This window comes from Bos indicus, chromosome 12, assembly GCF_029378745.1.
Source record: "Bos indicus isolate NIAB-ARS_2022 breed Sahiwal x Tharparkar chromosome 12, NIAB-ARS_B.indTharparkar_mat_pri_1.0, whole genome shotgun sequence".
Classification (NCBI taxonomy): Eukaryota; Metazoa; Chordata; class Mammalia; order Artiodactyla; family Bovidae; genus Bos; species Bos indicus.
In genome coordinates, this window is record NC_091771.1 from 27,331,761 (window position 1) to 27,343,465 (window position 11,705).

At 39.3% G+C, this 11,705-nt stretch overlaps 1 pseudogene; it reads left to right on the forward strand.

Moving 5' to 3' along the window:
• Positions 1-1,090: 1,090 nt before the first annotated feature.
• Positions 1,091-2,545, forward strand: LOC139186288 (uncharacterized; annotated as a pseudogene).
• The last annotated feature ends 9,160 nt before the right edge of the window (positions 2,546-11,705 follow it).

An 11,705-nucleotide genomic window follows, 5' to 3' on the forward strand; every position in this document is an offset into this window, starting at 1 on the left:
TGGTGAGCATCTTTTCATGTGCTTGTTAGCCATCTGTATGTCTTCTTTGGAGAAATGTCTCTTTGGGTCCCTTTCCCACTTTTTGATTGGGTTGTTTGCTTTTTTGGTATTGAGTTGTATAAGCTGCTTGTATATTTTGGAAATTAATTCTTTATCAGCTGTTCCCCTTGCTATTATTTTCTCCCATCCTGGGTGTTGTCTTTTCACATTGTTTGTAGTTTTCTTTTGCTGTGCAAAAGCTTTTAAGTTTAATTAGGTCACACTTGTTTATTTTTGTTTTTATTTCCATTACTCTAGGAGGTGGGTCATAGAAGATCTTGCTTTGATTTATGTCATCAAGAGTTCTGCCTATGTTCTCTTCTAAGAGTTTAATACTTTCTGGTCTTACATTTAGGTCTTTAATCCATTTTGAGTTTATCTTTGTGTATGATGTTAGGTAGTGAGCTTATTTCAGTCTTTTGCACATAGCTGTCCAGTTTTCCCAGCACCACTTACTGAAGAGGCTGTCTTTGCCTCATTGTATATTCTTGCCTCCTTTGTCAAAAATAAGGTACCCATAGGTGCATGGGTTTATCTCTGGGTTCTCTATCTTGTTCCATTGGTCTACATTTCTGTTTTTGTGCCAGTACCATACTGTCTTGATGACTGTAGCTTTGTGCTATAATTCAAAGTCAGGAAGGTTGATTCCTCTAGCTCCATTCTTCTTTCTCAAGACTGCTTTTGCTATTTGGGGTCTTTTGTGTTTTCATATGAATTGTGAAAATTTTTGTTCTAGTACTGTGAAAAAAGCCATTGGTAATTTGATAGGGATCACATTGAATCTATAGATTGCATTTGGTAGTATAGTCATTTTCACAATATTGATTCTTCCTACCCAGGAACATGGAATATCTCTCCATCTGTTTATGTCATGTTTGATTTCTTTCATCAGTGTCTTATAGTTTTCCATATACAGGTCTTTTGTTTCCTTAGGCAGGTTTATATCTAGATATTTTATTATTTTTGTTGCAATGGTGTATGGTATTGATTCCTTGATTTCTCTTTCTCATTTTTAATTATTAGTATATAGGAATGCAAGTGATTTCTGTGTATTGACCTTGTATCCCACGACTTTGCTGAATTTGCTAACTCTAGCAATTTTCTAATAGTTTCTTTTGGCTTTGGATGCAATCTCAAAAATGACAGAATGATCTCTGTTCATTTCCAAGGCAAACCATTCAATATCACAGTAATCCAAGCCTATGCCCCAACCAGTAATGCTGAAGTAGCTGAAGTTGAACGGTTCTATGAAGACCTATAAGACCTTTTAGAACTAACACCCAAAAAAGATGTCCTTTTCATTATAGGGGACTGGAATGCAAAAGTAGGAAGTCAAGAAACACCTGGAGTAACAGGCAAATTTGGCCTTGGAATACAGAATGAAGCAGGGCAAAGACTAATAGAATTTTGCCAAGAAAATGCACTGGTCATAGCAAACACCCTCTTCCAACAACACAAGAGAAGACTCTACACATGGACATCACCAGATGGTCAACACTGAAATCAGATTGATTATAATCTTCACAGCCAGAGATGGAGAAGCTCTATACAGTCAACAAAAACCAGACCAGGAGCTGACTGTGGCCCAGATCATGAACTCCTTATTGCCAAATTCAGACTTAAATTGAAGAAAGTAGGGAAAACCACTAGACCATTCAGGTATGACCTAAATCATATCCCTTATGATTATACAGTGGAAGTGAGAAATAGATTTAAGGGCCTAGATCTGATAGATAGAGTGCCTGATGAACTATGGACGGAGGTTTGTGATATTGTACAGGAGGCAGGGATCAAGACCATCCCCATGGAAAAGAAATGCAAAAAAGCAAAATGGCTGTCTGGGGAGGCCTTACATATAGCTGTGAAAAGAAGAGAAGTGAAAAGCAAAGGAGAAAAGGAAAGATATAAGCATCTGAATGCAGAGTTCCAAAAAACAGCAAGGAGAGATAAGAAAGCCTTCCTCAGTGATCAATGCAAAGAAATAGAGGAAAACAATAGAATGGGAAAGACTAGAGATTACTTCAAGAAAATTAGAGATACCAAAGGAACATTTCATGCAAAGATGGGCTCTATAAAGGACAGAAATGGTATGGACCTAACAGAAGCAGAAGATATTAAGAAGAGATGGCAAGAATACACAGAAGAACTGTACAAAAAAGATCTTCACGACCCAGATAATCATGATGGTGTGATCACTCATCTAGAGCCAACATCCTGGAATGTGAAGTCAAGTGGGCCTTAAAAAGCATCACTACGAACAAAGCTAGTGGAAGTGATGGAATTCCAGTTGAGCTATTTCAAATCCTGAAAGATGATGTTGTGAAAGTGCTGTACTCAATATGCCAGCAAATTTGGAAAACTCGGCAGTGGCCACAGGACTGGAAAAGGTCAGTTTTCATTCCAATCCCAAAGAAAGGCAATGCCAAAGAATGCTCAAACTACCGCACAATTGCACTCATCTCACATGCTAGTAAAGTAACGCTCAAAATTCTCCAAGCCAGGCTTCAGCAATACGTAAACCGTCAACTTCCTGATGTTCAAGCTGGTTTTAGAAAAGGCAGAGGAACCAGAGATCAAATTGCCAACATCTGCTGGATCATGGAAAAAGCAAGAGAGTTCCAGAAAAACATCTATTTCTGCTTTATTGACTATGCCAAAGCCTTTGACTGTGTGGATCACAATAAACTGTGGAAAATTCTGGAAGAGATGGGCATACCAGACCACCTGACCTGCCTCTTGAGAAATCTGTATGCAGGTCAGGAAGCAACAGTTAGAACTGGACATGGAACAACAGACTGGTTCCAAATAGGAAAAGGAGTATGTCAAGGCTGTATATTGTCACCCTGCTTATTTAACTTATATGCATAGTACATCATGAGAAACGCTGGACTGGAAGAAACACAAGCTGGAATCAAGATGGCCGGGAGAAATATGAATAACCTCAGATATGCAGATGACACCACCCTTATGGCAGAAAGTGAAGAGGAACTCAAAAGCCTCTTGATGAGAGTGAAAGTGGAGAGTGAAAAAGTTGGCTTAAAGCTCAACATTCAGAAAACGAAGATCATGGCATCCGGTCCCATCACTTCATGGGAGATAGATGGGGAAACATTGGAAACAGTGTCAGACTTTATTTTTCTGGGCTCCAAAATCACTGCAGATGGTGACTGCAGCCAGGAAATTAAAAGACGCTTACTCCTTGGAAGGAAAGTTATGACCAACCTAGATAGCATATTCAAAAGCAGAGACATTACTTTGCCAACAAAGGTCCGTCTAGTCAAGGCTATGGTTTTTCCTGTGGTCACGTATGGATGTGAGAGTTGGGCTGTGAAGAAGGCTGAGCGCCGAAGTCTGACACTGTTTCCACTGTTTCCCCATCTATTTCCCATGAAGTGATGGGACCGGATGCCATGATCTTCGTTTTCTGAATGTTGAGCTTTAAGCCAACTTTTTCACTCTCCACTTTCACTTTCATCAAGAGGCTTTTGAGTTCCTCTTCACTCCTTTTCCTATTTGGAACCAGTCTGTTGTTCCATGTCCATGTTGAAGAAGACTCTTGAGAGTCCTTTGGACTGCAAGGAGATCCAACCAGTCCATTCTGAAGGAGATCAGCCCTGGGATTTCTTTGGAAGGAATGATGCTAAAGCTGAAACTCCACTCTTTGGCCACCTCATGCGAAGAGCTGACTCATTGGAAAAGACTCTGGTGCTGGGAGGGATTGGGGGCAGGAGGAGAAGGGGACGACAGAGGATGAGATGGCTGGATGGCATCACTGACTCAATGGACGTGAGTCTGGGTGAACTCCGGGAGTTGGCGATGGACAGGGAGGCCTGGCATGCTGCGATTCCTGGGGTCGCAAAGAGTCGGACACGACTGAGCGACTGAACTGAACCCAACTGATGTATAGTATCATATCTGCAAACAGTGAGTGTTACTTCTTTTCTGATCTGGATTCCTTTTATTTTTTTTCTTCTCTAATTGATGTAGCTAGGACTTTCAAAACTATGTTGAATAATAGTCATGAGAGTAGACACCCTTGTCTTATTCCTGATCTTAGAGGGATAGCTTTTAGCTTTTCACCATTGAGAATAATGTTTGCTGTGGGCTTTTCAAATATGGCCTTTACTATGTTGAGGTAGGTTCCTTTTATGACCATTTTTTGAAGCATTTTTATCATAAATGGATGCTGACTTTTGTGGAGGCTTTTTCTGCATCTATTGAGATGATCATATGGTTTTTATCTTTCAATTTGTTGATATGGTATATCACATTGATTGATTTGTGTATATTGAAGAATTCTTGCATCTCTGGAATAAACCTCACTTGATTATGGTGTATGAGCTTTTTAATGTGACATTGGATTCTGTTTGCTAGAATTTTGTTGAGGATTTTTGCATTTATGTTCATCAGTGACATTGGTCTGTAATTTTCTTTTTTCTTTTGTCTTTCCCTGATTTTGGTATCAGGGTGGTTGTGGTCTCATAGAATGAGTTTGGAAGTCTTCCTTCTGCAATTTTTTGGAAAAGTTTCAGAAAAATAGGCATTAGCTCTTTTCTGAATGTTTGGTAGAATTCCCCTGTGAAGCCATCTGGCCCTGGGCTTTTGTTTCTGGGGAGATTTTTGATTACTGTTTCAATTTCAGTGTTTGTAATTGGGTTGTTCATAATTTCTATTTCTTTCTGGTTCAGTCTTGGGAGGTTGATCTTTTATAACTATCTGTCCATTTCCTCTAGGTCATTCATTTTATTAGCATATAGTTGCTCATAATATTCCCTTATGATCCTTTGTATTCCTGTGTTGTCTGTTGTAACCTCTCTTTTCTCATTTCCAATTTTATTGATTTGATTTTTCTCCCTTTTTTTCTTGATGAGTCTGGCTGGTGGTTTGTCAATTTTGTTAGTCTTATCAAAGAACCAGCTTTTAGTTTTATTAATCTTTACTATTGTTTCTTTCATTTCTTTTTCATTTATTTCTGCTCTGATTTTTATGACCTTCTTCCTTCTGCTGACTTTGGGGGTTTTTGTTTTTCTTTTTCCAGCTGCTTTAGATGTAGAGTTAGGCTGTTTATTCAATACTTTTCTTGCTTCTTGAGGTATGACTGTATTGCTATAAACCTCCTTCTTAGAACTGCTTTTGCTTGGAAGGAATGATGCTAAAGCTGAAACTCCAGTACTTTGGCCACCTCATGCAAAGAGTTGACTCATTGGAAAAGACTCTGATGCTGGGAGGGATTTGGGGCAGGAGGAGAAGGGGATGACAGAGGATGAGATGGCTGGATGGCATCACTGATTCAATGGACGTGAGGCTGAGTGAACTCTGGGAGTTGGTGATGGACAGGGAGGCCTGGTGTGCTGCGATTCATGGGGTCGCAAAGAGTCAGACACGACTGAGCGACTGATCTGATCTGATCTGATCTGATCTGATAGGTTTTGGGTCATTGTGTTTTTGTTGTCATTTGTCTCTAGGAATCTTTTGATTTCTTTTTTTATTTCTTCAGTAACCTCTTTGTTATTTAGTAATGTATTGTTTAATCTCCAATAATTTGTGAGAGTTTGTTTCTTGCTGTTTTTTCCCTGTAGTTGATATCACAGCATTGTGGTCAGAGAAGATACTTGATACAATTTCAAGTTTCTTAAATTTACTGAGGCTTGATTTGTGGCCCAAGATGTGGTCTATCCTGGAGAATGTTCCATGTGCACTTGAGAAGAAAGTGTATTCTTTTGCATTTGGATGTAAAGTCCTGAAGATATCAATTAGGTCCATTTGGTCTAATGTTTCATTTAAAGTTTGTGTTTCCTTATTGATTCTCTGTTTTAATGATCTGTCCATTGATAACAGTGGGGTGTTAAAGTCCCCCTATTATTATTGTGTTGCTGTTGATTTCTCTGCTTATGCTTGTTAGTATTTGCCTTATGTATTGAGGTGCTCCTATGTTGGGTGCATAGACATTTACAATTGCTACGTCTTCTTCTTGGATTGATCCCTTGATCATTCTGTAGTGTCCTTCTTTGTCTCTTATGATATTCTTTAAAGTCTGTTTTGTCTGAAATAAGGATTGCCACTCCAGCTTTCTTTTGGTTTCCCTTCGCATGGAATATCTTTTCCCAACCTTTTACTTTCAGTCTGTATGTGTCTCTAGGTCTGAAGTGGATCTCCTGTAGGCTAGCATTTATATGGGTCTTGTTTTTGTATCCATTCAGTCCGTCTGTATCTTTTGGTTGGTTCATTTAATCCATTTACATTTAAGGTAATTATTGATACATATGTTCCTACTGGCATTTTCTTGATTGTTTTGGATTTGCTTTTGTAGGTCTTTCCTTTCTCTTGTGTTTACTGGCTATGTAAGTCCCTTTAGAATTTGTTGCAAGCCTGGTTTGGTGTTGCTGAATTCTCTTAATTTCTGCTTGTCTGTAAAGCTTTTGATTTCTCCTTCAACTTTGAATGAGATCTTTGCCGGGTATAGTAATCGTGGTTGTAGGTTTTTCTCTTTCAGTATTTTAAATATATCCTGCCATTCCCTTCTGGCCTGTAGAATTTCTGCTGAAAGATCCACTGTTAATTGTATGGGATTTACCATGTATGTTACTTGTTGCTTTTCCCTTTGTGCTTAATCTCTGTTAGCTTGATTAATGTGTGTCTCAATGTGTTTCTTCTTGAGTTTAATCTGTAGGGGACTCTCTGTGCTTCTTGGACTTTATTGACTATTTCCTTTCCCATGTTGGGGAAGTTTTCAACTATACTTTCTTCAAAATTTTCTCAGTGCCTTTCTTTTTTTCTTATTCTTCTGGGATCCCTATAATTCAAATACTGGTGTGTTTAATATTTCCCCAAAGCTCTCTGAGGCTTTCCTCAGTTCTTTTCATTCCTTTCCCTTATTCTTCTCTTCAGCAGTTATTTCCCCCATTCTATCCTCCAACTCACTTATCCATTCCTCTGCCTCAGTTATTCTGCTATTGGTTCTTTCTAGAGTATTTTTAAGGCTACCCACTCCAGTATTCTGGCCTGGAGAATTCCCTGGACTGTATAGTCCATGGGGTCACAAAGAGTCAGACACAACTGAGTGACTTTCACTTTCTCAGAGTATTTTTAGTTTCAGTAATTGTGTTATTCATCTCTGTCTGCTTATTGTTTATTTATGTCCTTGGCGATTGTATTAACTGTGTTAAATGCTTCTTGCGTTTTCTCCATTCCATTTTCAAGTCTTCAGAGCATCTTTACTATCATTATTCTGAATTCTCTTTCAGGGAGATTACTTATTTCCTCTTCGTTTATTTGGTCTTGTGAGTTTCTACCTTGCCCTTTCATTTGTGTTGTATTTCTCTGTCTTTTCATCATCTTTTTTTTTTCTAACTTGCTCCAGTTGAGGTCTCCTTTTCCCAGGCTTTAGGGTTGTATTATTTCTTCCTTTTGATTTTTGCCCTTGCAGGGAAATGTTGGTTGGGTGGTTTGTGTTGATTTCTTGTTGGGGGTGACTTGTGCCTGTGTTCCAGTGGTAAGAGATACAGTAGATATTACATAAATACTGGGACATATACACACACACTTCCACATATAGAGTTATAACCAAAGCATTCTAAAGAAAAGAATACAGGAGACTGACTTGGTGAGCAAGGGAAACCAGAGGTGATATCAACAAATTGAAAGCAGAGTTAGCTAATGCTCAATCTGAAAATTTGAGCATGAGCAGAAGGGCAACTGCAGAATATAGCATACAGAGCTCAATAATTTAACTTACTTTGTGAAAGAAGAAAGAGTGAAGGAGAAAGGGGAGAATAAAAAGAGAGAGAGAGAAAAGAAAGAGGAGAAGAGAGGGAAAGAGAAAAGGAAGGGGTGGAGAAGAATATTTAAAAAATAGAGAGAAAAGAAAAAATAGAAAAGCAAAGACGAATAGACGTGTGTGGAAAAGATTTATATATATTCAGGAATAGCTACTGGAGAAGGCAATGGCACCCCACTCTAGTACTCTTGCATGGAAAATCCCATGGGTAGAGGAGCCTGGTAGGCTGCAGTCCATGGGGTTGCTAAGAGTTGGACACGACTGAGCGACTTCACTTTCCCTTTTCACTTTCATGCATTGGAGAAGGAAATGGCAACCCACTCCAGTGTTCTTGCCTGGAGAATTCCAGGGATGGGGCAGCCTGGTGGGCTGCCATCTATGGGGTTGCAGAGTCGAACATGACTGAAGTGACTTAGCAGTGCAGTAGCAGGAATAGCTACAGCCAGTAAAGAACAGTAGGAAAAGCAGTTGAACATATCCAAACCAAATCCATAAAACTCATCAAGAAAAAAGAAAAGTGAGAAAGAGAAAAAAAGAAAAAAAAAACTAAAATGAATTTTTTTCTTGCTTTTCTTACAAGAAACACAAAGGGGAAAACTTCACAGCACTGCAAAAGGCTAATATGGAGATGGAAATATGTAGGGGGACTAAACTGTGTGATTTATAAGAAAAAAAGAAAAAAAAATCTTAAAATGATTTTTTTTTTTTAAACAAGGAAAACAAAGAGGAAAACTCCACAGCACTGCAAAAAGCTAATGTGATGGTGGAACTATCTTGGGGAATAAGCAGTGTGATTTATAAGAAGAAAGAATCTTAAAATTATTATTTTTTTGATAACACGAAAAACAAAGAGGAAAACTCCACAGCATCACTAAATGCTAGTGTGAAGGTGGAGATATGTTGGGAGAATAAACAGTGTGATTTATAAGAGAAAAAAAAAGAAAGAAAAAAATGAAAAAGGAAACAAAATTTAAAAAGGGGTTTTCAAGGTCATAGTTCTTGTTTGTGGAGTCTGCCCCCGTGGATGGGGTTGGGTTAGTTAGTGTCCGGGGATGTTTCCCTGGTGGCAGAGCTTGTGCCTATGTTCTGGTTGATGGAGCTGGATCTCCTCTCTCTGAAGGGCAGTGCAGTGTCCAGTAGTAGGTTTTGGAGTGTCTAGGGTTTCAGTATGCCTTTGGGCAGTCATTCCAGCTTTCGTGGTGCTAGGCCTTCTGTTTCCGCAGCTGCTTCACAGTGGCGCTCTCAGCGTAACTGCAGTGCGGCCGTCCCCTACTTATCCCTGGGATCATTGCCGGCACTTCTGTTCCCCGGTCCCGCCCTGTGCTGCTGGCCGAAACTTGCTAGGTAGGTGCTTGTGTGGATCCTTCTGCGTCGCAGAGACTTGTGTGGACATCCCTCAGTCCCCTGAACTCACCGTCTGCGTCAAGGAGCTTGCGTGCACTTGTTTCAGCTCCCTGGGCTGGTCTCTGTGTCGTGGGGCTCGTGTGGACTTGTTTCGGTCCCCCGTGCCCGCTCTCTGTGTTGCGGGGTGTATGTGCACTTGTCTCCTCTCACTGCCTGCACTCTGTCACGGGGATTATTTGCTCTTCTTTCGGCTCTTCCGGGAGGGTGGTGTGCGCTGCACAAGTTTGTATGCCTTCCCTCTGTCAGCACCCCAGTCCCGCCCTTTTGACCTCCTGATTTTTGAAACAATTTGGGATGAATCTTAGATCCATTTTTCTAAGTTAATGAAGCCAGACTCAAAGGGGGACATACTCCAATGTATCAGTTATATAACATTCTTTTTTTCAAATACAAAACTATGGAGACAGAAAACATTTGTGGTAGCTAAGTGCTAGGAGGTGAGAAAAGGAGTTGACTACAAAGTATGAGGGACATTTTAGGCAGAAGGGTGACAGAACCTTTCCACATCTTTATTATGGTAGTGGAGACATGACTGTACACCCTTGTCAAACAAAACTCATAGAAACTGTATACTAAAACGAGTGATGATTTTTACTGTATGTAAATTATACCTTAATACAAAAAGGGAAAAAGAAAAACTTCCGAACATACTATCGCACTTTGAATGATAACATTATTTGAATATATGAGCCTGGCCTAATGATTAAATTAGAAAGCAGTCACTAGTTTATGGTCAATTAAAATGCTAGTAGTCAAGTGAAATCTGTGAGGTTTCTGAAAATATATGTATGTGTATATATATGTACATATACACATACACATTCATGTGTGTATATATATTATATATATGACTATATATGTGTGTATATATTGACAATCTTGGTAATTCTAAATGAATCATCTGGAGTTACCTCAGATAATTTCGGTTAAACTTGGGCTAAAAAAGATTCATTGTGGTTTTCCTTTGGAAAAGCATTATCATTAATCAGAAAAACATTATTAATATAACTGTTGAGAACAAATTAGCATAAAAATGTTTTAGTTTGTTTTTGTCCCTGTTATAAAATTCTACAAGTCTATGCAGGAATTTTACCATTTTAGTTTTCTTCCAAGGGAAGAAAATAATAAAGTAGAAATTTAAGTCCTAAAGTGACGTTGGCAAGGATTTCATAAGTTTGGGCAACAGATGATGGATGGTATTTATCAGCCCAGTTGTAGAAGGCTTACAGAGTGACTCATGAACTGATAGCTGTTTACTGAAGGGGAGGAAATGGCATTATCTTGTTTAAAATGTTGCCACGTTGCAGAGAAAATACAAATCTCACTCAATTTTGAGTCTATCTCCTTTATTAATAATAAGCAAGTTTCCTTTGTTCAAGTTATTTAACTAACTCTTTTAATATAGATTTTATAGGCTGGGCCAAACTTTTATTCCAAATGAAAAACAACTGCAATGCTTGCATGAATCTATTTTAGCTCATTATTTTTTATATTGTAAGATAGTGTGTTCATAAACGTAAGTTCATTAAATGTACTTACACATCATATTAATGGAGAAGGAAACGGCACACTCCAGTTTTCTTGCCTAGAGAATCCTGTGGACAGGGGAGCCTGGTGGGCTGCCATCTATGTGGTCGCACAGAATTGGACACGACTGAAGTGACATAGCATGCATGCATGCATTGGAGAAGGAAACGGCAACCCACTCCAGAATTCTTGCCTGGAGAATCCCAGGGATGGAGGAGCCTGGTGGGATGCCATCTACCGGGTCGCACAGAGTTGGACACAACTGAAGCGACTTAGCAGCAGCAGCATACATTATATTTGGATTTGTAGTAAATCATATGGTTAGTGTTTCTGGTTTCTTTTAATCAGAAAACAAAACTAAAGTAGAGGGAAAATGAAGAAGGACTCAGTGTCATTTACTCAAGGCTTTTGCGTGACAACTGGTAATAAGATATGTGGTGGGGTGGGGAAGGGGTTTTAGCAACTCTTGGTCATTGCAATTTGTAGAATAAACATTACATATGCAATGGTCAATGTGATTCAAATTTTGGCTGTAGCTGATGACTACTGAAGGTCATCTGGTGGTTATATTTTGAAATACATAATTACTAGTATTGTAATATGGATGGTGGCTCAGATGGTAAAGTGTCCGCCCGCAATGTGGGACACCTGGGTTCGATCCCTGGGTTGGAAGATCCCCTAGAGCAGGAAATGGCAACCCACTATTCTTGCCTGTAGAATCCCATGGAGAGGGGCCTGGTGGGCTATAATCCATGGGGTTGCAAAGAGTTGGACACGACTGAGCGACTTCACTTTCACCTTCTTTCACTTTAATATGGATGCATTTTTTTTTCCCATTTTCACATATTATTTTTGATAGTCGAGGCCCTTTCCTGATTTAAACTGATGGATGGGTTACGAGCACTGACATGGTAAAGAGGCAGGGAATTCTCTGATCCAAAGTCTAATCCTTTGGGGA